Genomic DNA, 17,397 nt, shown 5'->3' with positions numbered 1-17,397 from the left:
CTGGCAAGTAAAGTTAGATGCCAGATCCCTGTGGCAGTAAACTTCGCATGCATACCCTGCGCTCACAGGCCTGAGACAGGTTAGATGGGCTACTTCTGTGGGTGGTGCAAGCAGCGCTGCAGGACCACTAGTAGCATTTAATTTACACACCCTGGTTATAGGGATACCACTGTACAAGGGACTTGCAGGTAAATTAAATGTGCCAATTAGGTGTGAGCCAATCATAACGACTTTAGAAGGGAGAGCACCTACACTTTAGCACTGATCAGCAGTGATAAAGTGTTCAGAGTTGTAGAGTCAACAAGAGGTCAGAAAAAATAGGAGGAGGAAGGCAAAAAGTTTGGGATGACCCTGCAAAATAGGCCAGGTCCAACACAACCCGCACCAGCCCAAAGCCAGGGGAGACCAATCAATACCCTGATGGGCTTTCCTGGTTGGGGTGACAGAACATCGACTCTGGCCCACAACTGCAGGGGCAAGCGTCAGTTCTACGCCAATCTGATCCCAGTTGGATCCCTCTGTCAATGCTTTCCAGGCAGCCTAGGCTAACCCACGGGGGCTCCATAGGTGGCAGTGGCCTGAGCCAGGTCCCAGGCCATCCAGGGGCCTCTGGTCTCTGAGACTCCACTGAGTGGGGGCAGTAGCCCCAGGCACATAGCAACCTCTCTCAACTCCACTTCCAACCAGTTCATCGGTTCTACCCTGCCACTGATCCACCAACATAGGGTCCTCACCCATAGGTTCCACAGGAGCTACAGGCGAGGTTCTCCTCCCCCTACTCCTCCTTCTAGGCTCCCACCAACTTCTCCCCCAGGAGTGGTACCAGCAGAATCCAGAACTGTCAGGCTGCTGGGTACAGCCATCCTGCACAATTCTCCCGCCAGCCCAGGATCACCCCCGGCAACTGGCCTCCCAACCCAGGGTCACCACCGTCGGATTGGACTGGGGTCTGGGGCGAGTCTCTCTCTCCCGGAACCTGACTTCCAGAGGCCCAAATTCCCCCCCCCCCCCATCAGGGACAGTACCTCTAGAAGTCACACATGGAGGGGTGAGTGGGCCAAACATCAGGTCAGAGCTAACCCCCTGAACCTGACCACCCAGTCCAGCATCACCACCCTCAGACTGGACCTCTGCCTGGCAAGTCAGGACTTCCTGGGAGCACACCTACACCCCACAAGGGAAACACCTTCCCTAAGGGCTGAACTAGAGTCTGGCTGGCACTGATCTCCTGGCCTCTGCCTACCTGGCAGAGCCTGGATCCCCCCAGCCCAGAAATGGTATCACCAGGGTCCTTTGTGGGGGGCTCTGACTTCAGAAGTGAACCCTAGCCCTCCCAGTTCTCCACTGGCGCCCACAACCCCCTTTCAACCCTTTGTCTGGTCTCACACCTCCTTCACTCTGGAGTGAATCGACCAGACACCAGGACTGGAGGAATGCTGACATCAGCCACCTGTCCACGTCCTCCTGACATTATGGGGTCCCTCTCAGCAGATGACCCTATGGTACAGGCTAGGCTCCCCTCTTGACGTTCCTTCATGGAACCCTAAAGTCTCTGAGTCTGGATTTCGGACATTCTGGGACTCAGCCCACCCCCATTCCCTCTCCTCTGTGACCGGACATGGGATCCCTTACCCATCCCACTACACTGGGACCTGCCTGGGACACTACATGCCTTTCCCACCTCACCTGGTTGGGAAATACCTAGACCACTCCCTTCAGCAACACCCCACATGCCTTACCAGACCCTCTGGCACTCACCCAGAGGTCTGTCTCCTTTACAAGCTACCAGGGGTCAGAGAGCTCACACTCTGACAGGTGTTGGCATAGCCCTGAGAAACAACAATGAAGCAGGTGCTCTCTGACAATCAGATTAAACAGCTGTTCAAATCTGTCTACTGTGCCACCCTTCGCCCATCCATCCAGTGCCATGCAGCAGTCCTCCACAAAATAACCCCAAGACTGGTGGGACAGTTTCCTCTTGTCCCTGAACCTCTTTCTGTATTCCTCAGGGGGGAAAACATACTTCTTCATCAGTGTGCCCTTCATAGGCGGATACCCCTTCCTGTCAATCCCTTCCAGAGCCAGTAGGGCATCCCTCACCTCCTCAGGAATATAGTTCTCTAGGCCAGTCCCCCAATCCTTCTCACGGATCCTGCGCTCTACCAGAGCCACCTCATATTCCTTGAACCACTGAGGTATGTCTCCCCTCTCTTGGAACCTAGGTACCAGATCTGTCGGCATGTGGGTATGATCTCTGCCACTGCACTCAACATTGCTGCCACCGCTGGACTCCACCTGCAGTGTTGGTGAGTTCAGACCCTTCAGACTGTGATCAACAGCAAGTCTCACTCTGGCAAAGGCCCTCTCTGCCTCGGTGTTAGACCTGAAAGCCTTAGGGTGGTCACCCCTAACTTTTTGCCTGCCTCCCTCCACTTTTTGGACACTGTTTTTGCTGGCTTTAGGACTCTGCGCACTTGACAACTGCTAACCATTACTAAAGTGCATATGATCTCTCCCTTAAAACATGGTGACATTGGTTCATACCCAATTGGCTTATTTAATCTACTTGTAAGACTCCAGTAAAGTGCACTACATGTGCCCAGGGCCTGTAGATTAAATGCTACTAGTGGGCCTGCAGCACTGATTGTGCCACCCACATAAGTAGCCTCTTCGCCATGCACCAGGCCTGCCATTGCAAGGCCTGTGTGTGCAGTTTCACTGCCACTTCGACTTGGCATTTAAAAGTACTTGCCAAGCCTTAAACTCCCCTTTTTCTACATATAAGTCACCTCTAAGGTAGGCCCTAGGTAACCCCTAGGGCAGGTTGCTGTGTAGATAAAAGGCAAGACATATACCTGTGCAGTTTATATGTTCTAGTAGTGTAAAACTCCTAAATCATTTTTACACTGCTGTGAGACCTGCTCCTTCCATAGGCTAACATTAGGGCTGCCCTCATATATTGTTTGAGTGGTAGATTCTGATCGGAAAGGAGTAACACGGTCATATTTAATATGGCCATAATGGTAATACAAAATCATGCTGACTGGTGAAGTTGGATTTAATATTACTATTTTAGAAAAGCCACTTTTAGAAAGTGAGCATTTCTCTGCACTTAAATCCTTCTGTGCCTTACAATCCATGTCTGGCTAGGTTACTTTACAGCTCCCTTGTGCATTTCACTCAGACAACCAAAAACACAGAATGCTCAGTCACACCTGGAAACATCAGCATACTGAATTGGTCTTCCTGGGCTGGGAGGGTGGAGGGCCTGACACTTACATTTGAAAGGACAGTGGCCTGCCCTCACACAATGGACTGCCAAATACCCTACTGGGACCCTGGCAGACAGGATGGAACTGAAGGGGGACCTGGTGCACTTCTAAGCCACTCTTTGAAGTCTCCCCCACTTCAAAGGCACATTTGGGTATTTAAACAGGGCCTCTGACCCTACCAACTCAGACACTTCTGGACAAGATACCACTGGTGAAGCAATTCTGAACCAGAACCTGCAACCTGACCAGAGGAACAGCCTGGCTGCCCAAAGGACTTACCTGACTGCTTTTTTGCAAAGTACTGCTGCCCTTCTGTTGCCCTTCTGACTTGCTGCCTTCTGGCTCTGCCGAGAAGTGCTCTCCAAGGGCTTCCATAGAGCTTGCCTTCTGTTTCTTGAAGTCTCAGGACCAAAAAGACTTCATCCTGCAAAGAACTCCTTGTGCGGCGAGAATTCGACGCACAGCCTGCCATAAACGACACATGCCTGCATCGCAGTGAGAAAATCACCACACGTCAAACTGGGACGACGCAGCCCGGCTTCCCGAGAGGAGATCGACGCAACACCAGTGTTGCGACCCGAACTGTGACGCATGGCCCACTGGATCGATGCAAAGCTGAGCCGGAACGACGCAGCCCGACTTCCTGCAAGAAGAATTGACACAGCGTCTGCCATGCGACAGAAATTTCCACGCATCGTCCACTGGATCGATGCAGCTCCTGTGACTTCGTCCTGCACACCCAGGATTTCTCCGCATCGTCCCCGGGGCGTCCAAAAAACCCACAACCCGAAGAGGATCAAAGTCCGGAAATCAATGCAAAGCCTTCCCTGCATGGAAAATTATTGATGCATCATCTGTGTGTGCCCGGAGAAACCGACGCACACCTCCCCGTTTTCCGCACATCTCCTCCTCTGAGGTCTCTTGCAGAGAATTTGAATGCAAATCAGGTACTTTGTACTTGCAAGAGACACTTGTTGCTTTTTAAGGACTAAAGACTCTTTTTATCATTCTCTGAAGTGATATTTTAACTTGCACTTATCAAATCTTGATCGTTTTGACCTGCATTTAACCAGATAAATATTATATATTTTCTAAACACCGTGTGGTATATTTGTGTGGTGCTATACTGTGTTATTGCATGATTTATTGCACAAATACTTTACACATTGCCTTCTAAGTTAAGCCTGACTGCTCAGTGCCAAGCTACCAGAGGGTGGGCACAGGATAATTTGGAGTGTGTGTGTGACTTACCCTGACTAGAGTGAGGGTCCTTGCTTGGACAGGGGGTAACCTGACTGCCAACCAAAGACCCCATTTCTAACACTCGGCCATCCTCTCCTAGACTAAGGTCTTCTGTACCTCAGCCCTTCTCTCCTCCACAGCCAGTCGCGATAGCTGTAACCTCAGGTTCCTCTCTTCATGCCCATCTCTGAGCTCATCCGGCGACAAGGAATGAGAGGTGACACTGCGCCTACCACTGGACCCAGCAAGGGACTCCCTATCACTAGGGCCTTCCATGTCAACTGGCACCCCCGCCAGGTCATCCTCACCATCCTGGTCACACTCTTCCCTGCTCACTAGGGATGAGGTTTGGGAGCCCTCCATTGGGAACTCTCACTACAAACAGGATCATCTGAGTACCCCCTAAGAACACTCCTCCCCTGGGCATATGTCACAAACCTTTCAAAGAAATTCAGAGATCTCATGAGGTCCCTTCTTTCTGGCAGTCCTGTCTCTCTACATAACCCCTTTAATTCCTCCTGCGTATAAACGGCAGGTCCTCTAGGTTATAAGGTCAGCCCGATTTTGATAAGGTACACTAAACACAAGTGCGACAACCAAAATACCCAGGTGTAAGAACTGAAAGCAGGAAAAATTACCAATGTGAGAAAATCAGGAGAAGCAAAACATGTGATGGGCCAAATACACTTTGTGGTGCAACAATGAGTCACAACGGTATTGTGCAAGCGCAAGTCCTGTCCTCACCGCTGACAACTAATGTTAGAAATTGGGTTTCTGGTTGGCTACGGTATGCACCTAACCCAGGCAGAACCCACCCACTCTAGTCAGGACAAGGGAGTTACACACCCAAGATAACCTTTGCTCACCCCCTTGGTAGCATGGCATGAGCAGTCAGGCTTATCCCAGAGGCAATGTGTAAAGCGATTGCACAGCACACACAACACATGTGATGCAATACTTACACCAAAAAAGAAACACACCAAGTTATATAAAAAGAAACTGTATTGGACACAACTTTATTAGACGAAACACAATATGTCAGTAATACCCTACTAAACAAGCAGTTGTCAGAACAATATTCATTTACTAGAACTCTGCTAATTACTGGTTGTCCTTCAACTTAAGCAGTAGTCAGGTTGTCCTTAGACTGTAAATGCACATGTCATAGTAAACACGTTACCAAAAATTCACATGTCCTAGTAAGCATATGTTACCCCAAAAGGCCAGGACGTTATCATAAATTCACCGACATGGCTGCACATATCATAGAAAAACACATTGTCATGAATGCCAGGATCGTATCATGAATTCCTACCAAAAATTAAACATTCCCTGAATGGTAAGTCATTGTTATCACCAACCTAAATGCACATGTCAGGGGAGCATAAGATCAGAGATGCCAATACCATCATGAATGCACGTTTCATAAGCCCACCCTGCCAAACAGGTGTATTGCAGGCAGACAGGGCTACAATTTCTTCACCATATCACCTGCTCTGGGGTGGTAGCACCTCGGTGCCTCTTTCATGAAATGTACAATAATGGCAGCACTTCTAACCCCCCTCCGGCCCGCCAAGACAGAGCTCCTGCGCTTCGATTCCTTTGGGCACCAAGTGACCCCTAGCAGGATGGGGCCTACGTTGAGGCTTCCGTCTATCCCGCGAATCACTGCCCCCAAGAGGAAAAAAGGCCCCCACGGTCCCAAGGGATTTTACTGCGGGAGATGAGGGGAAAGAAGCCCACACACACCAGATGGGGAGACCTCTAGGGTTCTCTTCCCACAGTGGGAGTCCAACTGGCAACCAACCACATCCTTACGCGCAATTGCTGACTCCTAGGGCCCTCCGATGGTCGTTGGCAGCAGGTCGTGCGGATGTAGCCTTCCGGGGCATCTTGGGTTGCCACCCGCCTCTTTGCTGAGGTGGCCTGACCCAGGCAGTCCTCCGGCTTCTGCAGCTCGACCGCGGAGGTCACAGGCTCCCAAAGTGGGGCACTCCTCAAAGTGCTCCTGCGCTTCGGGGGTACCTGTCAAAAGTGCACTTGTCTGCACTAGCTTGCAGGTCCTCGCAATCTCTCCCACATCAGAGAGGGAGGGGGATGACCATGTAATGACGCGGGGCACTCTCCTGTGCGCGTGGGGACGAAGAGGTGGCAACGTGGAGCGCTCTTCATGCTTTAAAAAGGGCACACAAATAAAGCGCTCTCCTTGTCTGAATGATCAGAACACTTTCCCCTCACCACAAGAGAAGATAGTTGCAGCGATCAGCACTGAAAGGCAAGAAGAGCTGCAAGGGACACACCACCCAGCCCCTCGAGACAGCAAAAACGGAGCACAGGGCGATAGAGCCCAAGCAAACAGGCCAGCTGAAAGGGTTGCAGGTAGTGGCAGTTCCTCATAGTGACCCAGAAGGTCATAGGTCAGCACAACAGCAGCAGTCCAAAGGCGGTTCCTGGCAAGTCCTTCCAGCAGCATCCTGTGTCCAGTTCAGTAGTCCATTAGTGTCTCTTTTTTACATGGGGAAAAACCCCGTACTTATACTCAGCTTTCCACACTCTTTTACAAAAAGGGGGAGAAGAGGTTCCAACTAGCTCCAGCTGGTTCTATGAGTGTCCCCTTTATCCTCCAGCACAGGTTCCAGACATCAGTTTGGGGTAAATGAGCCCTTTGTGTGAGGACTGGGCACAGCCTTTACAAATGCAGGTGTGCTCTGCCTCTTCTCCTCTCATCCCAGGAAGACCATTCAATATACAGATGCACCTCTGTGACACCTCGATCCTCCCTGTATACAGGCTGTCTGAAAAGTATGCACAAAGCCCAGCTGTCACTCTGCCCCAGACGTGGATTGGAGTCAAGCTGCAAAACACCAGAGTCATAAGCACAGTGATATGCCCACTTTCTAGAAGTGCCATTTCTATAATGGTAATAACAAATCTGCCTACACAAGTAAGCAGAATTCCTCACTACCATTACAACCATACCTACGCTAACACTCATAGATCAGACCAATATCCCCTAGACATAAGGCAGTGCATTTCCAATGCAAACCTATGAGCAAGGCAGCATCCACAGCAGTGAGAAACCAAAGAGGCTGTTTCCAGGACAGGCCACACAACCAGGCATATGTCCTGCCTTCCACATACATAGCACCCTGACCATAGGGCTAGGTAGGGCCTACCTTAGGGGTGCCTTACATGTAGTCAAAGGGGAGTTCCAGGTCTGGCAAGTAAATTTAGATGCCAGGTCCCTGTGGCAGGAAACTGCGCATGCAGGCGCTGCGCTATCAGGCCTGAGATTGGTTTGAAAGGCTACTTCTGTGGGTGGCGCAAGCTGCACTTCAGGCCCATTAGTAACATTTAATTTACAGGCCCTGAGTATGGGGATACCACTCTACAAGGGACTTACAGGTAAATTAAATGTGACAATTAGATATAGGCCAATCATACCAACTTTAGAAAGGCGAGCACCTGCACTTTAGCACTGATCAGCAGTGATAAAGTGCTCAGAGTCCTAGAGCCAACAACAAGAGGTCTGAAAAAATAGGAGGAGGAAGGCAAAAAGTTTGGGGATGACCCTGCAAAAAAATCCAAGTCCAACAAGCGCTATTTTGGGATCTGCTTGGAGCACTGTTTTGTCGTCCTTGACACTTTCTGTGAGCCTACTTGTGGTGGAGCGCTCACACTTTGACCCCAAGATTATTACTGCCAGTGCGGGGGGAAGCACACTTTGGCTAGCCTTGGGGCAGGGTGGGTGCAGTGATTCTGTGTGCCACCCTGATCCCTGCCCCTTGCCGGTAAGGAAAGAGAAATGCGGTTCATTGCCGCGGCACCAGGGGAGAAGTGCCCTGCCTTCCCTCGTGGGCCCTAGGAGGCTGACAGGGAAGCCCAAGTCCAGAAAAGTCCTGTGGCTGGCAACCAAACCATGTAGACACCAGCAGCTGCCTTGTGTTCTTCCAATCTGGAAAGGGGGACCAGGAGAGGTCAGCGCGCCCTGCCAGAGCTCGGGCTGGGAGCCTGGGCCGTTCCAAGAGGAAAGGAGCCTTAGCCCTCAGAGCAGCTGCACCGCACACTCTTGGGCAGCGGCCCTTTCTGAATCGTGCATGGGGAAGCCCTAGGAGTGCTCCTCCACTATTCGACTACAGGTATGTGCCCCCAACCCTCCATACCAAAAATGAGTGGTGGGGGTATCACCCACTGAGGAGTGTTTTCACCAAGGCAGGCCCCCTGATAGAAGCGGGTCGCCTCTCTCTGAGGGGCTTATCACTCCATTTCCGTATTCACTGGTGTAGGGGCACAGGAGCTCCTGTGCCCAACATTGGAGATGCCTAGATGTCATACATCTTATGAAAGAAGTGCAGATGCACTGTAACCTTCATGGGGAAGGTATTGTTGAAGATCCTGACAGGGACTGTGTTTTCGCCACATTATTTTCACTGTTTTTACATTGTATTTCATAACCTGGTTCATGCTACATGTCATGCTTGCCATGTTAGAGGGGGAGACATGCATGTTTTCAGGGCTTATTTGGTATGCAATATGAGGGTAATGTTTGTGAATGACACATGCAGTATGGAAATGTTTCTCCTGATTTGGCATTCATAATGGTGATGTTCTGACAACTGCTTGCTTAGCAGAGTAATGCTGATTTATGTTCTTTGGTCTATGATGTTCTGAGTTTATGCAATACTGATTATTTTAAATAACTTATTGTGAAGTCACTTTTTGTGGTGCATTTATGGTGTCACTGGGTTGTGTGTGTTGTGCAAACGTTTTACACATTGCCTTTAGGATAAGCGTGACTGCTCTGTGCCAAGCTACCAGGGGTGAGCACAGGTTATCTTTAGTGTGTAACTTACTCGCCGTGACTAGAGTGGTGGGTTCTGCCTGGCTAAGGTGCAGTGCATACCCTAGCCAACCAGAAACCCCACTTCTAACAGCTTAGAAGACAAGAAACTCGTAAGGGGAGAAAGCGAAACCAGCAAAGAAGAAAAGCAGGCTGTGGCTACTACATTAGTAAGCCCCCTCGTGAAAGACGCTTTCCAGTGAAAGGTTACAATGCTTGTATTGTGGTAACATGAAGAATTTAACTAAAGTCTGCAGAACTAAGGGAGACAAAGGCACAGGCGAGCAAGAACTGTTAAATCCCCAGATGGAAAGTAGGTACGTCTGTCCCATCCTATTGCTCTAATCCTAACTCCAGACACAATATAAAAGTCTGTGCTTTAGCAGTACTCATAAGCACTGGAGCACTTCTCAAGCACATCAGCAAAGCACTCAAACATATTGAAACAGAAGACAAGAATCAAGATCATTTACACACAGATTTCTGTCTACTGGGAAGAAACACCATTGGCCCACCATGGCATATTCAAAACCAATGTATGACAATGAGGAACTTAGGTTAAAGCAATATTTTTGTTATTGCGTTAGAAACGGACAGTGCTCTGGCATGACGAAACTGAAATAGTATATTCTGAGCGTTGTTCACATGTGATCTGGGAGACATCCTGTAAGAGCACACAGGGCTATTTATAGGCATGGGTTATTTGCATATCAGTTGATAAATCTGCATATTGATAACAAACTGCAATCAGTGGTCCTGTGCCACAGAACCTACCTTAACACCACGTGACAACAGCTGAAACTCCATTAAGACTCAAGATACATTACCACATACATTAATCATGCAGGTCTGAGTTACAGCCAAGTGAGCTTTAGGAATCAATGGTGGCTGAAGTTCTTCAGAATGCTATCGGGGAAACCCTAGCTCAAATAAAAGAAGTCATCAATATCAGTGATAACATCCAGATAAATGACATGTCAAGAAAACAGCACCATGGATGTCTACAAACAGTGCTACAGACCCCTAGTTAAGTGGACTAACCCTGCGGAAAAAAGTGTGAACTCCTACCCTGAGTCTTGAATTCTGTTGGCAAAGATTCACTTCTGAAAGCTTTTCCGGGGACTCAAGGAAAGTGAGAATTACACAGTCTGACCCTCAGAGTGTTGCAGGTATGAGGAACGTTATAGGTGTTATGATTCAAATAGGGCGGTTCATCCCAAACCTGTTGACTCTCACTGAGCCCTTGTAGCCGATTCTGCTGAAAAGACTGGAGGGAGCTGGAGACAGAGGGCCTGACTTAAATGCTGGAGATCGAGTTACTCAATCACAGCAGTGAAGGATAAAACCTCTGCCGAAATATAAATCCCATAGGTTATAATGTGATTTATTATATTTTGGCAGATGAGATATCCATCACTCGTCCGCCAAGATCTAAATCAGGCCCAGAGTCTTCCAAGAGATCAAAGAAGTGTTCCTAGGAAACTCCACAATTATATATAAGGATGCCTGACTGTAAGGCAATAATGCCAAGTCCTGTGGGCATAGAGTCTTGTTACTAAAGGCAGTGACACAAGGCCAGCACATACAGATTGCCTGCATGTCTTTTTACATTTGCAAATCGGTAATACCCACAAATAGAAGAGTAGAGGATTACGATCATCTGGTTATACCCAGAGCCACTGGAATTATGAGATTGTGCAGCTACAGCAATTTTTTGCATTATTATAGATTTGCCATGTTTGCCACATAATCCATTATCTGCTGCATAATCTTCAGATTTTAAAAAAAATAAGTTTTTGTTTTTAGCTCAAATGTTACTACAAATGCAGCAACATGTATTGCTGCATGGTGGACGCCCTTTACAAAGCTGACTGGACTGGTCATCTTTGTGCTGCTTATCACTATATTTGGATGTTTAATTGGTACTAATGAGGTGCAACCAATGCCCAGACAGTATTACCAAGTTTAAAAACAAGCATTTGCAATCCAACCGGTCTCGCGTTTGCTTTACCTAGAGCTATTAGCATTTTAAACTCCTAACCGGACTTTTCTTGCCACATAAATTGAAAATGAAAGAAAAACAGTTTCACAGAACTAACTGGACTTTTCTTGCCATATAAACTGAAAAGTACAATTTTCACATAAGCGAGCTGACAACTGCCATCAGTGCAAAGCAGATACACAAAGAGAAATAAAAGTTCACTTGTAGTGAAACCTATCAGCAAAAGTGCAATTATCCATGTAACCGGCAAAAGTGCAATTATTTACGTAACCGGCAAAAGTGCAATTAACTATGTAACAGGGTCGATGTCATGCAAAGCGCTTGACTTCTGCCCAGGGAGATCGCTCTGTGAAAAAAGAGAAAAAGTAGTCCAGAAACCGGATGGAAAACGTGGAGCCTCGTATGTTTTCAGTACTTGGTCCCTGCTCTCGTGGAGGGCTAAACACCGGAAAAGGCATGACTTATGCATGCTTTTCACTAATGAAAGCAAGCAGATTTCAAAAGGCAAGCTCACAAACCAATGAAAGAAACTGACGTGACCTGGGGGTGGTTTGAAGCCCAAAGAGAGATTACAATATGGGACAGAGCCCTTTGCACTCGCCGGTAATGACAAAATACTGAAGTAATACTTTTACAAAATGAACTTCATAATTTGCCTTTTCTTGTTGCATAATTTACTCAAACTGCCACATAATTTGGTCCTCTCCTGTTGTATCCTTCCAGTGGCCCTGGTTATATCATCAGTTCCATTTGTTTATTGATATACAGTCATCCAATTGGAATTGCTACAACAAATAAGTCACTAATGCCACGTTTTTCAAGAATCTGCCTCTCAACCTATCACTTAGATTCAGAGCTTGATGTCCATTAATAAAGACAAAAGTTACAGACAGAATATTCACTAGCATGGACCACCCTCAGGGTTATCCGTTTTGACACCATTGATCAGTAATGATGACAGGGATTGATAAAGCAAAAGAAACCTAAAAACATTCAAGGTTGATCAAAGATGATGTCAAAGCCATCACAATGGACACAGTGCTTCATATGAAGGTGTATAATGAGTGCATTGAGGCAGAAAAGGGGGATCCAAAAAATGGGAAGATAAATATCCTGGGAAAAACGTTAACTAAACAACTAAAAATGAGATACAGGTTCTCAAGACTGTCAGATAATAGCCATATATGTTTGAAGAAGGGCTCCCAATGAGAGCCTACTTTTTCAAAATGCCAGTGTTTAAAGACAGCAGAGTGCACTTAGAATATTTTTACATCTAGGGATCTGAATACTAAGGTAAAAGTAACGTATGGCTCTCGGGGATAAATCCCAGGGTAGAAAAAATTATCACCAAGTAACTAATCTACCAGGTGCCACTCAAGGAAACAGGTTCAGGCTAGTATCTCTCACAAGAGTGGGGAAACAGTAAGAAACCGTGGAAGAAAGCCAGTGCAGATTTATACAACACTCTTAATGGGAGACTATGATGAAATATATGAAGACTAATTCTTCAACTATCCTGAGACAGAAGTGGTACATTTGGTATATGAGGAGGAGGTACCAAAAATGGTGACAGTACTGCCTATCCATGGTTTCCCAAAGGGTATTAAAACAAGTAACAGCCCACCCTTCCAAGCAAGAAACTTGAAATGGTACATGAAGACTCTAAGAATGTGACAAAGCCAGAGTATACCTTGAAAGTGGTAGTGAATGGAGCGTTCTATGTACGGGGTAAAAACACTCTCTGAATGCTAAGTATCAAATGATGGGACATATTTAGAGCACATAGAGAGTATAAGAACAATCACACTTCCTGCTTGGTAGAGGGTGATCCCTGAGTCTTTTCCTGGGTTGGCCAACAGCATGTACGTCAGGATTTCTACACTTATACACCTTCCACTTATACACATCCACAACGAAAAGAGTGAAACCATATGAAACTCAAACCAGAGATCGGACATTACATGTTACTTAAGGGACAGTCACATAAGAGACAAGTTTGGCCCTTGCTCACTGTGCCACTAGAACCAAGCTACACCCAACTGATGAGCCACAATCAGGGCTAAACCAGTTTTTGTTTGCTTGTGTTCACGTTCGGAGAGGACCTGGCTGCCAGTTCGGAGTGGACTGTTCAGAATGGAGCACGACCAAGGTTTGTATATGACGTAGTCTAATCTGAGGTTGTATGGTGGGCAAATGAACAATGGTTTGGCATACTACCTAGAGTGATTGTCAGTGGTTAGACAAACTGCAAACATTTCTCCCATCACTTTTTGTATGTTTGATGTAACACCCTGAGTGGACAAGGGTATGTCCAGACATGAATTCCTTGCTGACTGCATCACTGGAACCAAGCAACACTTAACTAACGAGTCATAATCAGAGTGACACCGGTCTTGAGTTGGTTATGTTCAGGCTCAGAGAAGACCTGACTTGGCAGTTTGGGCTGGACTGTTCCTACTGGAGAAGGATCAAGACTGACTTGCATATGTCTCTGTCTAATCTGAGGCTGTATACTCAGCAAAAGAATGATTTGGAATCATACTCCGAGTGACTGTCAATGGTTAGACAAATTGCAAGCATTCCTCCTATCATCTTATGTGTATTTGATATAATACTCCAAACGGTCAAGGGTATTCCCAGACATAGATCCCTTGCTCTCTGTACCACTACTATAAATCTACAACTGACTGATGAGCCCTGATCAGAATAAACCCAGTGTGGGATGCTTGTGTTCGGGTTCGAGGAGGACCTGGCTTGGCAATTTGGACTGAACTGTTCTTATTCCAATAACACCTCTGATAAGACAGCCATATTCAAATCACCCTTGGTCCTGTTACAACAGGACCAAGGCTGATTTGAATATGGCTGTCTTATCAGAGGTGCTATGGTGGGCAAAGGAACAATGGGTTGGAATGCTACCAGAGTGACTGATAGACAAACTGCAAGCACTTCTCCATTCATCTGTTGTGTGTTTGATGTAATGCCCTAAGTGGATAAGGGTATGCCCAAAAGCGGGTCTTTGCTCACTGTACCACTGGAACCAAGTTACACCTGACTGATGTGCCTTATCCAAGGCAAAACCGGTCTTGGAATAATTGTGTTTTGATCAAAGAGGTCCTGGCTAGGCAGTTTGGACTGGACTGTTCTTAGTGGAGCAGGATCAAGGCTGATTTGCCTAGTGCTGTGTCTAATCTGTGTTGGCATGATGGGCAAAAGAATGATGGGTTGGAGTACTACCGCAAGTGATTGACAGTGGTTAGACTTATTGTGAGCATTCTTCTTATCACCTAGATATTTCACAGGCCACCATGGTGGAAAAGGTCATTAAGGCACATAAACCTCCAGAGAATTGGAGGACTGAAGAGTGAAAACAGAAGTTAAAGAAAAACAGACATTAAACTACTCTGTAACAATGTAGAGAAGGATCTGGAAGATTAAGGTGGTCTCAGAATCACCCTGAAAAAATGTGGAACAAAAATAGGGACAAAAATCAGAATCAAGGAGATGATACACGCATAAAAAAATGACATCTAAAAGTGTTGAGACATATCTGTTCAATAAATGGATTCTCCTAAATAGGAAGAAACAGGTTTTGACCTCACAAGAAAAAAAAAATCTCCATGTTGGATTGGGAAAAAGAGGCTTGTTAAAAAAGAGCTAAAGAGCTCTTAGAATGGCCAATATAAATAATAAGGCATTCTCATTAATAGAAACTTCTAGTCAAGTTCTTTGCAGACGAGAATACCGGCAGCAATATCCGCTGATCTTAGAAGGTAATGGCAGATCATAAAAAAACTCTGTTTCTGTAGGTGGGAAATCCAAGACTCTCTAACAAGAGTGGAGTATAGAAAAGGGATTCAATAAGTGTTCGTGGCACTGGGAACATGCTCTTGGATAAGCTAGATTCTGCAGTAGCAATACTCTATGATTTAGGGAGCCTGGGGAATTTCTCTTGTTACAGCATGTAACAGATTTGCTGAGAGCCAAGGTGAAATATTTACTTAGGTGCCTAATAAAGCAGAGTGTAAAACTATGTTAGCTCTCCGTGTATGACAAATATCATCTACAAAAATATTTGACAAAGGAATATTGTTTAAAAAAATAGTCAACAAAACTATTGGGTTTAAATAAATTGTATGTAAACTAAAAAAATATAAAGTTCTGTGGAACAGATTATCATCCAAAAAGCTAAGTATATCCAAGTATATAAATATATATATATATATATATATATATATATATATATATATATATATATATATATATATATATATATCCAAAAAAACGAAAAAACGAAAAGCCCAGGCACCAGTCCATGTTAAAATCCAAGCATTTAATAGCATTTCTGAGCAGCAAGACAAAAAATCCTGACGCGTTTCGGCAACAGAATGCCTTGTTCACAGGTAAGTAAGAGCACGTTTGAGTGAGCCAGTGCTTTTTAAATACACAGTCATGTGACTTCAAAAACCAAACTCCAACTCCCATAATGCACAGTTCCATATAAATAACTGCCTGAACTGGAGCGCTTAATTTCCATATAGCTGCAATAGCGTCACAGGCACTTCAGTTCACCATATAAATGTTCTTGTGTGCATTAGGTATCCATTACTTGATAGTCCACTTGCTTTTACAGTTCCTGCCCAGCATGATAACAGCTATACAAGGAATACATGAAAAGTAAGAGGAGAGGCACACTGTCTCCCTCCTATCCCTTGCTCACCTCCATCACAATATATTTCTCGGATAAATGCCTTGTTTGCATGAAGGAGAGCGGGTCGGGCCCCTTCCATAAAACTATCATTGACACCTCCTGCTCCGTAAGGGGCCACAGACCCTGCAGGGCGGCCTGGGTTACTGGGGCGAAGCATCCAACAGAAAATATCTAAAAAAAAACGAAAAGCCCAGACACCTTTCAATGTTAAAATCCAAGCATTTAATAGCATTTCTGAGCAGCAAGACAAAAAATCCTGACGCGTTTCGGCAACAGCATGCCTTGTTCACAGGTAAGTAAGAGCAGGTGTGAGTGAGCCAGTGCTTTTTAAATACACAGTCATGTGACTTCAATAACCAAACTCCAACTCCCATAATGCACAGTTCCATATAAATAACTTCCTGAACTGGAGCGCTTAATTTCCATATAGCTGCAATAGCGTCACAGGCACTTCAGTTCACCATATAAATGTTCTTGTGTGCATTAGGTATCCATTACTTGATAGTCCACTTGCTTTTACAGTTGCTGCCCAGCATGATAACAGCTATACAAGGAATACATGAAAAGTAAGAGGAGAGGCACACTGTCTCCCTCCTATCCCTTGCTCACCTCCATCACAATATATTTCTCGGATAAATGCCTTGTTTGCATGAAGGAGAGCGGGTCGGGCCCCTTCCATAAAACTATCATTGACACCTCCTGCTCCGTAAGGGGCCACAGACCCTGCAGGGCGGCCTGGGTTACTGGGGCGAAGCATCCCACAGAAAACATCTCCAAAAAAACGAAAAGCCCAGGCATCTTTCCATGTTAAAATCCAAGCATTTAATAGCATTTCTGAGCAGCAAGACAAAAAATCCTGACGCGTTTCGGCAACAGCATGCCTTGTTCACAGGTAAGTAAGAGCAGGTGTGAGTGAGCCAGTGCTTTTTAAATACACAGTCATGTGACTTCAATAACCAAACTCCAACTCCCATAATGCACAGTTCCATATAAATAACTTCCTGAACTGGAGCGCTTAATTTCCATATAGCTGCAATAGCGTCACAGGCACTTCAGTTCACCATATAAATGTTCTTGTGTGCATTAGGTATCCATTACTTGATAGTCCACTTGCTTTTACAGTTGCTGCCCAGCATGATAACAGCTATACAAGGAATACATGAAAAGTAAGAGGAGAGGCACACTGTCTCCCTCCTATCCCTTGCTCACCTCCATCACAATATATTTCTCGGATAAATGCCTTGTTTGCATGAAGGAGAGTGGGTCGGGCCCCTTCCATAAAACTATCATTGACACCTCCTGCTCCGTAAGGGGCCACAGACCCTGCAGG

Source organism: Pleurodeles waltl, chromosome 5, assembly GCF_031143425.1.
Source record: "Pleurodeles waltl isolate 20211129_DDA chromosome 5, aPleWal1.hap1.20221129, whole genome shotgun sequence".
NCBI lineage: Eukaryota > Metazoa > Chordata > Amphibia > Caudata > Salamandridae > Pleurodeles > Pleurodeles waltl.
The sequence above is the reverse complement of the archived record's forward strand: the minus strand, read 5'-3'. Positions refer to the sequence as shown.